A 15,168-nucleotide genomic window follows, 5' to 3' on the forward strand; every position below is an offset into this window, starting at 1 on the left:
CCCATGAGACCTATTGTATCCGGAACTGGCTGGTGCACTGAGCCATTATCCATTTTTGTAGAAGGAACTTTACATGTTTTTTTAGATGAATGATACACTATTCTTCGAGATGCTAAGATGTTTTTAGAGTGTCTACATAATAGAATAATGACTCTAGGACAGGGAGATAACTTCATTTTTGTTACCATGGACATAGAATCGTTGTTTACTTGTACACCTAATTTATGGGGAATAGGCAACGTTAGAGATTTTTTAACAGTGAATAGATGTTGTGACAATAATAAAATTCAGTTAATATGTAGTCTTTTGGAGATTATTTTAGAAAATAATGTATGTGTATTTGAAAATGAATTTTATTTGCAAAAGGTTAGCTATGGGCAGTGCATGTGTAAATAGCTACGCCAACTTGGCATTGGTGTGCTGGGAACAACTTTCTATATTTACTGATAGTAACCCCTTTTTTGCACAAGTGTTGTGGTATGTCCGTTCTGTTGATGATGTTTTTATGTTATGGAACGGAAATGACAATGAACTGAAGAATTTAATAGATTATTTACATAGTACTACTGAGTTTTAAGATTTACTTTTAATAGCTCAGATTTAGAAATTGACTTTCTTGATGTTAAAGTCAGAAAATCTGATTGTAATGAAATTATTAGTAGCATTTACCAAAAACCTACTAGGAAGAATGCATTGTTACATTAAACAAGTATGCATCCCAGGCATATTCCTAGAAATATACACAAAGGACAGGTATTTAGAGTTCTATGCCTACATAATAAGGATGATGATGCTAAAGCAGCCCTTGCAAATCTGAAGTTAGAGTTTTTAGATAGGGGCTATGCGACAGTAGAGATAGACAAGACTATCACTGAAGCATGGAAATTAAGAAGTAGCAGATGCAGACCTTATTTTACAACTATGACAGATAGAGAAGACAGAAGTACTCATACTTCAGACACTAATTATTTTAGAGCAGTTTTTCAATATTCTAGCAATGTTAATGAATATACAAAGATTATAAAGAGAAATTGGCATTTACTTCAAGTACCAGAGTTGGCTAATATAATCAGTGAAACTCTGTTATTTTCTTTCAGGAATAACAAGTCTTTAAAACAACATTTATATTATAGAACAGAACCTAATAGATTTGATTTTTCTACACATGTTGGTACTTTTCCATGCAGACGTTGTACCGCATGTAAATATATTCATAGCAACAAAACATTTATTCATCCTCTACATAAATTTACTATAACCAGTTATAGCTATGCTGATTATAGGACTGCTGATGTTGTGTATTTTTGTTTCTGTCAAAAATGTTTTGCATATTATATAGGGAAAAACTAATAGGGTCCTGAAAGATAGGATCCTTGAGCATGTTAGAGATTTAAATAATTGTAAAGAGACAAGTGCACTGGCAAATCATGTAGAAAAACTGATTCATCTCATACTCTAAGTTTTTTGTTATTCAACATGTCCTCTCAAATATACGGGGAGGTGACTTAGAAAATACTACAGAAAGCATAGAACAAAAATGGATTCTTAAGTTGAATGCTGAGAAATATCCTGGCTTGAATGGAAATAGTTCCTTAAAACCTTTTTTAAAAGCCAGACCATCAAAGCACTAGAATTATTATATTATTATATTTCTTTAAGTATTTTATTACATTTTGCGTATCTGTTTTATGCACCTTGTTTTTACCCTGAGTCATTCGTATTCTTTTTGTTTAGATTTTAAATATTGTCTCTATAAAAGTAAAAAGTTGCTAGAATGACAGATTTTGCATTGTTATATTTTCTGAAGGATATGAAGTCATAAACTCAAAATTTTAACTAAGTATTTTATATATATTTATAGTAATGTTTTAACCGTTTATTAGTATATTAATGCATATTTATTTATGTTTTTATGTATATTTACATTTACGTATATTTAATGTTACACATTTATAAGCATTGGAACATGTGACTACTGGATTGTCAGCTGACTTTATTGCATCTTCTATGTAAGCTTTATTAGGTTAAACTACTGTGTCTGATGAAGCAACTAGTGTAGTTGTGAAAGTGCTAACCATTTTTATTTTTATTTTTGGTTTGAATAAACGTATGTTTGTGTGTTAACTTGGTGCATTTTATTTAATTTTACCTTTCTGAACATGCCTGTGCCTCCATGATGGCCATAAACATACATTGAGTGACTCAGGAAGAGACACCTGTACCAGTTGGAGGAGGGACAGCAGACCGCCTCTGGGAGCACCCCTATCAACCCTCATGTGTGGCACCTCACCCACACTTGGGCTAAATCCAGACTCAACAGCCACTGAAACCATAGTAGCCACACTTCCCTTATCAATGTCCTTGCCCTTCACCTGTGCAATATCTGTGGGCTCAGTGGACTGGGTAGCATAGAGTTGAGTTGGTGTAGTGGTGTGTTTCTCTGAAAGTGGTTCAGAAAGCCCTGGGTTCAATAGGCCTTCTGGCTGTGTCTAGTGGAAAATGAAGGGAGTGGCTGGATATCAACCTCTGTGTCAGATTCAACCTGTGCACCCTCTAACTGTGCCTCAGTTTCACCACCATCATCATCAGTGTTTGATGAGACACTGACATCAGGTGGCACAAGGCCCACACTCCCACTGTCATGATCACCTGTGATAAGGAAGAAACAACGGCATACATTAATACCTGATCTACTCTGGTGTAATATATGCTAAACAACTAACAGTGCTGCCCACTATTACAGACAGTACAGCTGTACACACAGCAGGCCTAAAATGACATATTATGATATTTCTTTAAACTGATCTGCAGTACTGACATAAATTTATTTGGCTTACTATCTGCAGGAGGCATACATCGCTGGGTTCCTGACGGTCCTGAAATAAGTTAAGCAAGAGGTAAGAGCAACATCATCACATTTAACAGTAAGAGAGGGGGGTACGACATATACTCCACTATATCTGCATTAACTGCATGCTCAACAAGAACTTGGCTGACAACTCCAAACTGAGCTTATCACTGTGGCAACCTTCATTCCCCCCTCAAAAAAAAAAAGACATGGCAAACAGAAATAACTTTTATTTAAATTGTTTTTATATACAACAGTATTCAACTGGTTATATAACAAAGCCTGCCTGGAAGCTCCTCCTGGGACTCAGAAGGAGCAGCACCCACATCAATGACATGCTGTGGTCCACTCTCCTGTTGGAGAATATTTTCCAGGAACTCTATATTGGGGGTGAGAGGTGGTTCTGCAGCAGGCCCAACCCCAGTTACCTTTTTGTCTTGGGCAACAGCAGCTGCACACCTCCAAACAGAGGTAATCATGTCAGTGGCCTTGTGGCACAGCTGTTCATATGTCCAGCTGTGGCCACCCACAGAATTGATGTTGGCAACAATCTGCTGCCATGCTTGTATCCTTTCTTTGATATTGGGATGACCCCTTCCCAGCAGAAATGCCCCATATTGACAGAAACCTTCAACAATGATGTTGTTCTCCACTTCACTGAAGGGGGGTCTACTCACTAAAATTTTGTGTCCTAAAAGACAACAGAATGATAATGTACATAAGTACCACATAACTACAAAGTAACTGTTTCCAGATAAAACAGTAAAGACAGGCAGTCAATAGTAGCCACTGGAAAAACATAAATAAGTCTACAGATATGAAATACTAACAACAGGTAGGATACAAAACAAGGAGATTAGCAAGATATCTTTCTATGTGCCATGGAAGTAAGTCAGCTGTACTCCTCCCTCCCAAATGAAGAGTCCATTCTAGTTTGTGACATAACAGTAGCTTTTCTTTGCTCCCCCACCCACAAAAGAAGATAAACATGAACCATTTAGCTAATAAAACATCTTTGAAATGCAAAATGTGCTTTCAAAGGATCTGTCCATGAAACATTTGTACATATGTATCACATAGCTTTCTATTTTCATGTACTGTCAATCATTTGTACCTTTGAAATGGCTTGACAAACATGGCCATGTTATCAGTACACTTCTCACTAATGCGTACAGATAACTGTGTAAAACCCTTTGCTTCATATTATCCATTAATATATTCCAGCATTGCATTATGTGGGTAACAAAATGGGAGCATACCTCCTGATGTTCAGTACTATGCTGTAAAGATATCTTTGGAAATATTTTGCTTTTGTGAAGTCCTGCAAACATGTAGCAAGTATTCTCACCATCAGTTTAGCTAGCTACACATTTACCTTTTTATAATGGAGTAGATTATTAATGGATTCCATCTGTCTTAGCCTGTGTTTCAGAGATACTAATCACAGCATAAGCAGCTTAATTGCATGCTAATCAACCAACCTGGTAGAGATATTCAACAAGTTATAAAGCAACAATGTAGACTCCATGTTAGTTATTCCTGTGGATTTCAAAAGTAGTGGAGTACAGACACAGAAAGTCTACACAGATAGAATGTTAGGAGCTGCTGCTGCTTAACTCCATTTGTATGTGCTACAGGCTGCAGGCAATGCTGTTGCTGCTACCATTAGACCTAGGGCTAAGACAGAGAAGAGTTTTCAGGCCACATTTTACTTATCACAACATATATAACATGGTCATTGTAGCATGCTACAGGGTGGACAGGGACACAATACAGGAACTCTGCAACATCTGCTGGCCTCAACCTAGAGCCAGAGTCTTTGCTTCCCCATGTATTGGCTGTGCACTGCTTGTATTATAGTCAGCCCTGAACTAGTACTGTGGCAACTGCTGCATTTACAAGGTAAGTCCTGAGCATGTACTGTATTGTACAATAATATTATGGCATGTCCCTTAATGACCTTTAATGTCCTTTAATGACCCTTAATCTTCAAAGTATCAGAAACATAATTACAGATTTGCAGGCATGGATAGCATACAACAAGCCAGATTTTAAAGCTGCTACTAAAAAATGGCTAATACTGTACATTAAAAACACAGAATTTCTACCCCCAGGCTTTGCTTGTTTAAGATCCGATAGATCCCATAAAAATTGTGGAGACATCACACTGATATACCCTAATACTTCTAATATAGTGTCATATACTAAATCAAGTCCTAATTTTTCCCCAGCCGAAATACTAATATTCTACTTAAAAATAAATAACTGCAAAAGCCTTTGTATTATAGTCCTGTATATCCTTCCTGGCAATAACATTCCTATATTAGAGGAAATCCTAGCCTGGACAACTAATAACATCGAAAATGAAACAATCATTCTTGGTGATGTAATTATTAACTGTCTAGATATCTCATACCACCTCCCTTCCTCCAGCATCAACTTATATAACTACACCCAGCTAATTACCAACATAAAAAAACAACAAAAATAACAACAGTGGCTCAATCCTAGACTGGATTATGGTCTCTGACCCTAACAGAATCTCCTCCACAGGGACACTTCCTAACAGCATTAGTGATCACCTACCTGCCATCATAATACATAAGTCGACACCAAAGCTTAGCACACATCAGTATAGGCACACCATAGACCTATCCCACTTCTGCCCAACCACCTTTAATGAAACCTTGTACAGTAACAACTGGGATCCACTAAAAGTCCTTACCCTGGATGATGCTGTTGATTTCCTTAACTCTACATTCCTCCATATACTAAACAATCTAGCTCCACTCCAGCAAAAGAGAGTGAACACTAATCACACCAGTTATCTTACTAGACCCAATAACCAACTCATGACTGCCAGGGACAAAGCCTGGAAGTTATGGGAAAAAAAAAACAAAAATCCCACTGACCTAACCCAATACAAACAACTATGCAATTAAGTAAAGCATCTAGTCATTAAAAATAAGAAGAACACTGCCTTAGTCTACAAAACCACCACAGGCAATACCCCCAAAAATTCTGGAGCTCCATCAATTCCTTATTAAACCCAGGGACAGACAATAATCTTTGTCCTAATCCAGATAAGACACCCATAGAAACAGCCTCACTCTTTAACTCATATTTCACAAATGACATATCTAATCTCACAGCCAACTTCCCTCAAACCAAGTTAGCTCCTTCACATCCATCCGCACCCCCATTATCCAGCTTTTCTGTCTTACCTTTACCCACCAGCACCATAAAAAAACTACTTCTCAAACTCAAACCTGGGTCCAATACACCTCCAGAATTTCTACAAATTTCTGCTAAGTCCATTGCCTACCCCATCATTATACTCTTTAACAGATCCATTAAGGAGCTTATGTACCTACTATTTGGAAAAAAAGCATATATTCTCCCTGTTCACAAATACAGAAATAATACAGACATCTCTAACTTCTGACCCATTGCTATCCTCTCACCCATCTCTAAAATCCTGGAAAAATGCATCCATAATCAACTTCTTAACTATCTGCTATACAACATAATGCTCTCCCCCACTCAGTATGGTTTTTAGGCCAGGTTACAGCACCACCAGAGCCCTCCCATCCTCTTCTTCTCTCTAAATTCTCCTACTTAGGCATCCCTCTTCCTACCCTTAACTGGTTCTCTATCTCACAGATAAGCAACAAGCAACTAAGTGGCAACACTCCTTCTCTCTAGTCCTCAACACCACCACTACAGGAGTTCCACAAGGATCCATATTAGGGCCACTTCTGTTCAGCATTCTTATCAACAGCTTCCATACCACTCTTAGTCAAGGTACAGTAATCCAGTATTCAGATGATTCAACCATCATCTGTACTGCCAATTCCATACCGGAATTACAGTCACTCACTCAAAGTGCCCACAGTTCTACTGAAACATGGATGTCCAATAATCACCTTGCCCTAAATCCCCCCAAAAACTAGACTTGTGTTATTTACCCCTAAAAAAGCACTTCCCTGAACAAAGAGGTTTTTGTTATTCATTCCCAAAATAACACTTTTATTGAGGTTGTCCCTAACACTAAACTTCTATGTGTCATTATAGATGAAAACCTAACATTCAACCTGTACATTGAGCAATGCATCAAAAACTGGGCATGCTGTACAGACACAAATAGTTCCTCACCCATTCTGCAAACACTATCCCTAACCACTTCCTTTCTGCTACCATCTCTTCTTTATGGTCCTCTGCTCCATACCAAGATTCAATCTTCTTCAAGATCCAAACTAGACTCATGCTACAATAAAATTGCTAAATTTGTAACCAATGCAAAATATTCATCTCACCATTGTGCCTCACTTCAACAGCTAAATTGGCTAGAACCCCCATCACCTTACATATTTGCATCTAACCATTGCACACAAATTGATATTCAAGCCATCTAATTGCCATACCTCCTCTTCACTACTTACCCTGTACCACCCAAACAGACCTCTCAGATCCAAAATTCAAATGCTCCTAAATGTAGAAAAAACTAATCTTTCAGCTGGTCAGATGCTTTACTCCTTTACTATTGCTAAACTATGGAATACCCTCACACCATCACTTAGGACTACTAGTGATGCAGGACTCTTTAAAAAATCCCTGAAGCAACACCTTTCCTCTCTATGGCAACATACATGTGCCATGACTGCACTTCCCAAAACCTAGCACTACCTACTTCTCTGTTATAACTTTTCCTCCTTCTACTTAGTTAGACAACTGCAATTCTAACACTACCCATACCATTACTTCATGCTGATGACTTTACCAGCATCAATTATTCACACTATGCTGTTATTAGGAGTAACCTAATTATCCAACTTAATATCCAATCTTGTCATAAATGTACAATCACTTTATCCTTTATGTTGTAATCTAATAATGTGCAACAGTTTTCGCCTACCCACTCAATTCCATACTGCAACTCAGGCATATCTAAGTAGTTTATGATAATCTATGGAATTGCATGTGTTATGTACTGCATTTATTGTATTGTTTATTCTATACTGTATATTGTATACTGTATATTTGATTGTGGAGCTTTTCTCCCTGGACCTCCACTGAAAATGGGCTCACTAAGGCCCAGTACACTATCCTGGTAAATAATTACAAATAAATGCCTAATTAAATAAATAAGTAAAGGTCCTTGTATTTAATCACTTGGTACAGTAAGCAAGTCAAGTAAAAGGTGAGAGATTTGTACACAAATTAATGTAAAATATGGCAGCAGAGTGTTATTTGACTTGTATCTGTAACAAGACCCCGCCTTTGCTCCCCCCAAAGGAGCAATCTATTCTTGTTTGTGCCATCTAACCAGCCCCTCATTTGATGGCAACTGCATATAATAGTATTCACAGCTAATATCCTCACACATTTTAAGGTAAATGATATAGACAGGCTTACATACTGCTTGTCTCTGAGTACTGGTCAAATAACTGATGAATGACCAAGAAACACAAAAATGTAAGACAGAGCTGTATATGTGCAAGATTTTGTGATCACTAAGTGCACTGCACCCAAATGTATTAACTATAATACATTTACAAATCACAGGTTTTGCCTTGATGTCAGTGTACATTAAGTTGCACTTGGTTGTGTAAGAAATTACTTAATTTATTTGTTGCAAAGCTGTTTGTGTAGCAAAGATGGATAAGGCACCCATCCTGTTTTCTGAAGGTGCATTGGAGTGAGAGTTGAGATCCAGACCTATGTAGTCATATCTCATGTGTCTCGTGTACTAACATTTTCTGCTGTGTATGTCATGGATTAATTTTCTTCATTTCAACTCTTTCTAATTTTTAAAAAAAGTTTTGAGGGGGTAATGTTTGCATGATGTGCCACATAACACAAATGGCTTTGTCTGTGCTCAGCATTTTTGTGTAGAGTGGCAGTGCACAAACTACAAAAAATGGGCCACCCAGGTAGCAGACAAGACACAAACAGCCACAAACATACACCAGAAGCATTCAATTAATACTGTTGACCATTGCATAAACACATTGCCTAGCAGTGTGCACCCTAACTATGTTTGCACAATGTTATCTGATGCATAACACTTTCAAATATTGCAAAACAAAAAAGTGCGCACTCTCAGTAAATGCAATACCTGCAATTGGCAGCAAAACATCATTTTACATTGGTCTTGATCTGTAATAGGCATGGTAGGCATTCGTGCAGAGGTTTTGAGATTCAGTGCTCAAAGATAGGGTGTCCAGGAGTCCATAGAGTTTGTTGGACTCCTAGTGAATGAACATTAGCCCAGGCTTTTGCAGAGGTACTTTTGTGTCTCAGATTACAAGGCAGAGGCATGGAATAGTTTTACCCGGGCACTGACCAGTGCTACCGGTATTCCCCATACTGGTGAACAATGTAGGAATCACTACAGAGACCTCCAGATGAGGACTAGGGATACCCTCAACTGTTGGATCAAGGAATGTAGGACTGAGGGCACCCCACAGACATGTAAACATCACTTACAGAGACAACTTGTAAGAGTTAAAAGCTGGATATAGTCAGTATTGGTATTCATAATGGCATTCTGTTCTGTTCTGTTTTTTTTTTTTTTTTGCAGCTGTCACAGACCGAGAACTGTATGCATGAAACCATGCCACTAGATTGGCATGAATGCTAAAACATGGTATATATATATATATATATATATATATATATATATATATATATATATATATATATCCAAACAGTACTGTAATTTTAGCATTAAAAGTAAAGACACCTTTATTTGTTTATTATACAGTTGTATCAAATCGAGTATTCATCTCATAGCTGTAACAAGAAGGTATGCATGAATTAGTCTGGAGGCCAAAACAACAGTTCACTATTAAGGAGTAGTCAGAGGTTGTGGGTTCAAAAACCACAAAAACACACGTCCCAAATATACAATACTGTTTGATATTGCAATGTAATGTCAGAGCTCTAAAGCAGTGGCACCAATGGCCTACTGTAAACTGTAATCAGTATAATTGGAACAAACATATGTGCAATATATGTACACATCAAGGATTGCTTGTGCATTCTGTTGTTTACTATGCATCTGTTAGGGGTAGTCTTAACAGTAAAAATAGGTATTTATTAGGAGTTGGTATTCTTAAAAGCAAAGGTAACAGAATAGAGTCAAATAATTGCATCAATGCTTTGTGTATCACATATGAAGTTACTAATATTTTCCCTTTTTGTTTTTAGTTTTTTTTTCCCCACAGCACAGCAGGGTAGACCTGTCCCTCAGGATCCTCTTGCACTGACTCTAATGGCTACAGCACCTGATAGCATCCCCTCTGCTGCCCCTGCACTTCCTGCACCTCAGAGAGTCCTGCTACACAGGATAGGTCAGTGGTTCCCTCCTGGAGCAATGGAAGAGGTGGCGAGTTTATCACCTGTGATGAACTGCCAGAGTTGGTGCATAGGATTGTGAGCCACACAGTTGGAGACACTGCTATCCATCATTATGTTGAATAACACAAGGAGATGCAGATGTCAGACACTGCAGCTATGGGTGCAGTGAGGTGATGGTGATGACAGTCTAGTGGGTGGTTACTCGATTCTCAGTGTCACCCAGCTTGATGTCCATCAGATCGCTAGGTCCCCACCCTCACCCCCAACATGGTATTCACCCACTTCTTGTGTCATTCACTGTTCCTGTCTCTTGTCTTTTTGTCTTGTCTGTCTGCAATTAATTCCTCACCTACCCAATTTACTTCACCAAAACATTCTTGCATCACTTCCCCAACATTCCTCTCTCAGAAAAAAAAAAAAAAAGTAGGCAGCTGTCCCACAAAAAAAATCATCCTATACATAGCTCTCCATTTTGCACACATGCCTTCATGAGACACTTGATTCAATCCAGTTGGCTATACAACATGAATGTGTTGTGGTCACCCCTCTGCCTTGAGATGAAAGTCCAAAATAAGCTAATATTTTGCATATATGATCATGTTTTGTTGAAGAAATGGATAGCTATGGTTCTTTCCTACAACCCTCCTGCACATTCCTGCCCTGTTTTCACTTTGTTTTTCTCCCAGGTTGCTCCCCATTTCACCCCTTTCTCATTTCTTTTCTTTAAAGAATTATTGCAAGATGTGCACTAACACATGGCTATGGCAAAAAGCAGTTATAAGTGTTATGTACAGCTGTATTGGAAACTAGTACTATCTTACCATATTTTCTAGACTCCATACCAACTATCACACTTCAGAATTTGTATTTACATGTAAAAGTATGTGAAACTGTTACATACACCTGGAGTCGAATCCAGTACCATCCAACCCCCAAAAAATGAATGGATCAATGCATTAACAGGTGGTGCTACAGACACAGGTGTATTTAAGAGACTGAATAGCAAATGGCAGATTTAACTGATGTTGCATACACCTACTACTTAACTGAATTTCTTGTTGCAGGTATTAATTCACGTAATGCAGTAATATGTTCCTTTTTAGAACCAGATGGAATGAGTTCCAGTCGTGCACTAATGCTTTATAAAATTAAATAGTTATTGTACAGTAATGCTTCACAAAACATTACTGGGATTAAACAATGCTGCTTCATACAAAATGAATGGGGAAGATATGACATTGGTGATATGGGGAGCAAGCATGGGGAGTACAAAGTGGAAATCTTTGCTAAACTGTGTCAGTTAATATTGATTGTATAAAATGCATCTGCTATCTAACTGGCTGTGTGGCACCACATGTTAATGCATTGCTGTTGTGGCAGATATTACTTGGTTCCAATATGGGTTTAAGTAGTAATTTTAGAAGTGTGTATGATACTTTAAATATATCTACTTATATTGCTGCAGTTTATTGATGCTTCATGTTGATACACAATGTGCACCATCACTCAATAATTCTTTAAAGAAAAGAAATGGGGAAGGCAGGAAAGTGGTGAAATGGGGAGCAAGCAGGGGGAAAAACAAAGTCAAAAGAAGGTGGGAGTGTGCAGGAGGGATGTACGAAAGAACCATAGCTATCCATTTCTTCAACAATAAAACATGATCTTATATGCAAAATATTAGCTGAATTTGGACTGTCACTAAATTCCTGGAGCCAATGTTTAGGGTATCCCACTTCCTCCTTTGGAGGTCATCAAAATGATGTCTGCATTGCTGACCAGTGTGGAGGATACCTGTAATACTGGTCAAAGCCTCACTAATACTATTCCTGGCTTCAGACTTATATTCTGAGCCTGAATAGTCATATTGCAGCAACCAGGGCCTATGCTCCTTAACAAGGAGTCCAGTAAAGACTTTGGACTCCTGAACACCCCACATCTCTCACCAGCAACACCAGACATGTCTACTATAGGTCAAGCTCAATGCAGAATGAGTATTTTCTGCCTATTGCATTTTATATCCTGATGTTTTCCCACCAGTTGCACATCTCGTAGTTACTGAGAATGTGCACTTTATGGTTTTTGCAACATTTGAAAATGTTGTACGTCGCTTACCATCACACAAACATGGTAGAAGACGGTCCGAACTGATGGGCAGAGTGACTGTGGGATGGTAAGTAATGTGCAACAGTGGTAAGCACTGCAATTTCAAGATTATTTGGTATACTGGCACTTGTGTAAATGTGCTAGTCAAATGGACCATGTCTACTATTCTCCTACACTTACAGCTATTGCCAAAAGAAGGTTGAGAAACCAGTTGTGTATGTTGCACTTCATTGCTATAATCTGTAATCTCACAACAGTTGACATTTGCACACCCTGTACTAGAACCCCGGACCATATGCACTCCACATCTGCACTTAACACCTGCTGCTGCAGGATTAGTGACATGATATGCCCTATATTAGTATTCATTGTAAAGTTCTCGCTATTAATCACAGCGCAATGCTGCATACCGTGTTTGGGCGATGGCCAATAGTATTAATTGAATGCATCCAGTTTATGTTTGTGGCTGTCTATGTCCTGCCTGCAACCTGGGTGGTCCCTTCTTCCAGTTTGTGTGCTGCAGCACTTCATCCAAACCAGGTGAGTACAGCCAAACACATTTGTGCTAAGTGTCACATCGCACAAACACTGGCCTCAAAAAAAAAAAAAAAGAAAAAGAAAGAAAGAAAAAGGGAGATGTAGTTCAAATGAAGAAAAACAATCTATGGCAGTGTCACAAACAAATTTTAATGAAGACAATTCAAGTAAGGGAGAAGCAATTGCTGTGCTGTCCTACAGTCCACTTTCCTGGTCAGCAACCTTACACAGAAATGATATCCGCATCATACCTCCCAAATGCCCTGGAATTTTGCAGAATGTCCAGATGTTTGCATCATATGTTTGGGCTGTTCCGTGTAAAATGTGTGGTTTTCCAGAAAAATCACTGAAGATTGATGACAATACATAATGACATACATTTCAGTGTTGTACTTCATATCCTTCAAAAAATGCATGCTAACACAAATCCTATTATTCTACCTACTTTCTATGGTTATCAGAACAATATAGTAAATCTGTCCCTATTTTTGGCTATTTATTCCCCCATTAGTTTAGTGTTTGTCCATATTTTTTGCACTAAAATTCAGACTACAGGTTTTGCTGCCAGCAACACTGGTATGAGCCATAAACCTTGCTTACGCAAGCAGCAGATCATTAATGTGCATGGTGCGATGTCACATGAAGAGCAATATCATGTACAGGAAAACACTCAGTGCAGGCTTTGTATTGAATCTGGGGGATGGAGTATTCTGGGAAGTTCATATTTCAAGATCTGTAGTCATTTCAGTCTGAACCAGGGTTTAAGTGAAGGTTGTTATGATTTACATTGGTTTTGCAAAGACTTCAGTGAAACATATGTTTATTTTTATTTAACTCCAAATGATTTACCCACAGTACTTCAGTATTAAAACAGTTCATTCACGAATAACTTTGAAGGTAACACTGGAATATAGACTTAGTTTCTCAGGATAAGAAAGCAGGGCTATGAAAAGCCAAGTTTCTTTTAAGTATCTTAGCATTGTTGCACTGCAGTGAAAACAGTCACTTTTAAATGCAATTGAAAACAATCATTTGTGTCTCTCTATTTTATGTTATTTGCAAGAATAACAAGACAATATTCCCTTGCAGTATGAGTTAGGAATGCTAGATGCCATGTAATACCACTGCTCCTGCCCACATTCTCCACCCATATGTGGACTCAGAAGTAATTGAAAATATAGCTTCTGTCTGTCTCAAGAGTTGCTCTAGTCAAAGTTTACAGTAATTTATTTTTAAAATTTTAAATTTGCAGTATTGTAAAAATATGTCCAAGAACATTTTCTTCACAATTAAAAAAGTCCAAATATACAGCAATCTCATTATCTAGCTAAAATAAAGTTATTTCATCTTCTGATCGAACTTTATCTTCACAAAGAGCATCCCTGCCAAGCATGGGATTATACAGCTTTTCAACAACTTCCTATCCCCTAGACAACTGGAGTAGAGGTTTAGCTAGATATTTGATCTGACACGCCATTCAAACTGGACTAGAGGATCATAAAACAAAAATCATCTCCTCAAACTTCACTTCAGGAAGAAAAGAAAAAAGTACCTTTCCACAGTATACTATAGCAAACCACTTGCTAAAAATATAACAAGTAGCTTGTTACTATCAAAAATCTGAATACCACTCAGTAAAAGCTGAAGCACTACAGCCCAGACTGTGACTTAAGTACACTGATATTCAAAAATGAATGTCAGTGCTGCACTAACACCCAATCGGTATCTGCTGATCATGTCCCCAGACTCTTTTCTCTCAGGGCAGCTGTCCCTTCACCCAAGCATAGCTCTGCCTCTGATAGCAGACATGCCTCCTTCCTAACAGTCCATCTCCAGATATGAAGAGCAACCTCCAACTGAGGCAGAATGGCAGTGTCAATTTGGGCTACAATCTTCTCACACACAGGGGAATGGGCCTTCCCCTTCAGGCTCTAACAAATCTACCATAGTTTAGAAAAGCCTTACTTTTATACAGTGGCAAATCATGCAACTTGTCCATTAATGACCCATTAATCCAGCATGAAACAATTTATATCCTAGGTAATATATAGCATTACCTGACTGACAAAACAGCACTACTTACCTAAAGTTTATATCATACAAGCACACCAATGATACTAAGTCAAAATTATTAGAAATATGGCACTTTTTTACAGTATTTATAACACATATAGCATTCAGTAAAACACACACACACACACACACACACACACACACACGTTTTAAATGGGGATCGCGGTACAGCAATCTCAGAGATAGTAGATTGGAGGGGTGCGGTCACCCACATGGGGGGTGCATGGGGGCTTGCCCCCCTGCAA

The 15,168-nt window shown here is 38.1% G+C and overlaps 1 protein-coding gene across 5 annotated transcripts in view; it reads left to right on the forward strand.

Annotated features, from left to right (window-relative positions):
- The window catches only part of SLC16A7 (solute carrier family 16 member 7), a 1,124,843-nt gene that overhangs the window by 194,713 nt on the left and 914,962 nt on the right, over positions 1-15,168 (forward strand). Inside the window, exon 3 of one of the 5 annotated variants that reach the window (XM_044088278.1) lies at positions 2,847-2,897. The exons of the other annotated variants lie outside the window; for them this stretch is intronic. The gene's annotated coding sequence lies outside the window, so the exon portion shown is untranslated. The remainder of the gene's footprint in view (positions 1-2,846; positions 2,898-15,168) is intronic. 5 annotated transcript variants of the gene reach the window in all.

Source organism: Protopterus annectens, chromosome 11.part0 (genome assembly GCF_019279795.1).
Source record: "Protopterus annectens isolate FY-2018-M chromosome 11.part0, PAN1.0, whole genome shotgun sequence".
Lineage (NCBI taxonomy): Eukaryota > Metazoa > Chordata > Ceratodontiformes > Protopteridae > Protopterus > Protopterus annectens.